Genomic DNA, 3,731 nt, shown 5'->3' on the forward strand with positions numbered 1-3,731 from the left:
TCCATGAATATTGCTAGCCACATTTCTGGTTTTCCTCACACCTCATGATTTAACGTCCATGAATATTGTTAGCCACCTTCCTGGTTTTCCTCACATTTCATGATTTAATGTTCGTGAATTTTATTAGCCACCTTCCTTAAATTGTTATTGTACAATTAAGATTTATTTTTACCCCTGGCGGCAAGGTATAACAACGTTAAAATTTTCTGCTCTCAGATTTTTATTAAGTCACTTAAATGATATCAGTAAAACCCCATAATGTCTAACTGTTTATAGTCGAGAATTAATATCATAAAAGGGTTAAACTTGTTAAATATAATTGTAAATAATTTCACCACCAGAGTATATTTCGCAGACAGACAACAAAGAGCGAATAAATGAAATGAAGTCATTCATATTTTAAACTGCTTTAAAATCCACTTAAACAAGAACATTAAAATTTAGTAAAGTTCCTTTCAAAGTTCTGTAATATATATAAATAAATACGATGTTTTTTAATTTTAAACTAATGTTTATTTTTCACAAGAGAAGAAACCTTCCACGCAAACACAGCTGTGCCTATAAAAACAAAATATCATTTTATTTCTAAGCCAGGCCATACAGAAGAAGAAAAATAAAAAGTGTTAGTGCATATAATATTTGTTAATGCATAAATCCCATTTTGAAAACTGATGGACCTCTTGATTTAATTGCAGTTTCAAAAACGTTGGCAAATTACAAATTAGTCTTACTTCCAAATGATAAAGGCCCATATTTTCTATCTTTCTGAAATGACCCTGGCTATTTTGAAAGGTTTGTTTTCGATGTGTTAAACATTGAAAGATCGTAATCCATAGAGTTTTTTCATATCGTGGCTGTAGTTCTGTAGACATAATGAAATATTTTGAACCAAGTACTTGGACACCACTGAGAAATCGTGTTTATTGATTTAATTTTAACGCGAGAAAGCTTTAATGTTTCTGTTAATTTTCTGAACATAGCTGAAGAACTGGGACATCCTTATAATGGAAGTACACATGAAAAAACACCAACCAATTCGGGTTGAGTCACGTTAACTGTTTATTCACAGACTGTGTAGTTTATAATATGCCTGTTTAAGTAACAAATGCAATTAGTGATAATTTCTAAATTGTTTATATTGATTGAAATATTATGATTTCAATAGTAAAGCAATTTTAAGAAAACTAATGGAAAACGAACACGCAGTGGGAGGTTTAGGCATCTAGGACTAAACTATAGATGAAACTCATAGAAGAAGGCAATATGATCAGTGAGAAGAAATAGTGTCTGTGGTTCTTCACATTTTCCACTAGTATAACATAGTATCTGGAACAACCTGTTGAAGAAAATAAAACCATTGTAACCAATGATATTCCATTTCAAAGATCAGTAAACAATAGAATAGTCTGGAGGAAAAATACATATTTCAGTTTTTTTACTTATGGCCGTGAAATTAGGGTTCTAATTGCTTCTGAACTATGCTACTTTAGTCCGATTTTCAAAACGCCTTCAGACATTTTTGAGTAAAAGTTGATTTTAGTTGTTTGATGTTAAGCACAGAGATACATAATGTGCTATCTGTGCTGTGTCCGTCACGGGTATCGAAACCCAGTTTTTTGGCATTATAAGCCTTCAGACTTAGCATTTAGCCACTTGGAGGGGCGTAAAAGTTGGAGTATAGTTTTTCTGCTAAATGGTCAAGGTTCTACACCAAAGTTAGTATAATACGTAGTCTTGAAATATATTTGCATAACTAACTTTTCTTTATGGAAGATTTTTAGTCGGGTTAAATTCATGTAAAAGAGAGAGGATGCCAAGGAAAGATTACTTAAAACCATGTCTGAACATTAATCTACAAAATAATAAATGTCTTTCAATAACAGTGTTATTTTTGTGAATAAATGTCTTTGAATTACAATGTTATTTTGGTGAATAAATGTCTTTGAATTACAGTGTTATTTTTGTGAATAAATGTCTTTGAATTACAGTGTTATTTTTGTGAATAAATGTCTTTGAATTACAGTGTTATTTTTGTGAATAAATGTCTTTGAATTACAGTGTTATTTAGTGGTATTGTACTTCAATCAGCTTGAAAAATATAACCTTCTAGATGAGACCGTATAACTTCATTTTTATTAGGCTTAATAGGTATAATAAAGTAGTTCTCACAGATCACACAACATTATCGTCTGGGAATAATGGTGCTGCTCCACCTTTCTTTGGTGGCCATTTTGTTTGGGTGCAGTTCAAAGGTCAAAACTCAAATACCCAGTAACGTTTGACAACCTTCTACGATAAAAATAGTATACAATGTTGACTTTTGTCCCATTTCATGACGACTCATTTTTGTATCCTGCTTTTCAAAGGTTAAGTTTGACGGTTACAGCTTGACAAACAGTTGAAATGGATTCGAAATCTCCGAATCCTAAAAACTAAATTTGATATGTAATATCTTGTTACGGACTAAATGAAATTTGAAAGTGGACAGTTGATTAAAATTTTCGGGAATTACCAGTGGAAGACGTTTTTGGTTATTTGTTGAATTTCGCCCAAAGCTGCTCGAGGGCTATCTGCTTTAGCTGTCCTCAATTTAGAAGTGATAGACTAGAGGAAAGGCAGCTAGCCAACTCCACCCACCGCCAATTATTGAGCTACCTTTACCAACGAATAGTGGAATTGAGCGCTACATTATAACGCCCCTACAGCTGAAAAGGACGAACATGTTTGGTGACGGGATTTAAACTTGCTAGTTGAGTGACTCAACAGCAGGACATTACAGACAAGATATTTTTTTGTGTCTAATGAATTTGAAACGACAGATAGTTTCATAAAGTATCTTTGATATAAACATATTTGGTTTATTTTGAATTTCCCACAAAGCAACGCGAGGGCTATCTTCGACAAAATCATATTTGTCTCGCGGATTTGAATGCAGTAGTTAGTTTTAAAATTCTTTATGCTTTTGTCCCTATTGCATAACTTAATTAAGCATTGTTAACCATTTATGCATAACTTAATTAAGCATTGTTAACCGTTTATGCATAACTTAATTAAGCATTGTTAACCGTTTATGCATAACTTAATTAAGCATTGTTAACCGTTTATGCATAACTTAATTAAGCATTGTTAACCGTTTATGTAACTTCAACGAAATTCTTATCCTTTAACAGTGAGGAAAATTTAATACAAATTTTCAAATAAATATACATTTGAACTGTTTCTGCTGATTACAAGAAAACAAAAACGAAAATAACCGCACAATATATTTCTTGTAGAGCAAAGCCATATTGGGCTATCTGCTGTGTCCAACGCGGGGAAACGAACCCTGGATTTTAGCTTTGGTAGTCCGTGAACTTACTGTTGTCCCACCGGGGGACACGAAGTCCGTAAAACTTACTGCTGTCTCACCAGTTAATATGGGATATCCCACCAGGAGCATGATAAGTTAATATGGGATATCCCACCAGGGGCACGCTGAGTTAATATGGGATTCTCACCAGGAGCACGATAAGTTAATATGGGATATCCCACCAGGGGCCCGATAAGTTAATATGGGCTTCCCACCAGGGGCACGATAAGTTAATATGGGATATCCCACCAGGAGCACGATAAGTTAATATGGAATATCCCACCAGGAGCACGATAAGTTAATATGGGATATCCCACCAGGGGCACGATAAGTTAATATGGGATATCCCACCAGGGGCACGATAAGTTAATATGGGATATCC

At 33.9% G+C, this 3,731-nt stretch overlaps 1 protein-coding gene across 1 annotated transcript in view; it reads right to left on the reverse strand.

Moving 5' to 3' along the window:
• Positions 1-549: 549 nt before the first annotated feature.
• The window catches only part of LOC106477207 (troponin T-like), a gene marked incomplete at its 5' end in the record, with an annotated part of 7,903 nt that continues 4,721 nt past the window's right edge, over positions 550-3,731 (reverse strand). The window contains one exon of the mRNA XM_013937799.2: positions 550-1,336. The remainder of the gene's footprint in view (positions 1,337-3,731) is intronic.

The sequence above is a fragment of the Limulus polyphemus genome, unplaced genomic scaffold (assembly GCF_000517525.1).
Source record: "Limulus polyphemus unplaced genomic scaffold, Limulus_polyphemus-2.1.2 Scaffold13384, whole genome shotgun sequence".
Classification (NCBI taxonomy): Eukaryota; Metazoa; Arthropoda; class Merostomata; order Xiphosura; family Limulidae; genus Limulus; species Limulus polyphemus.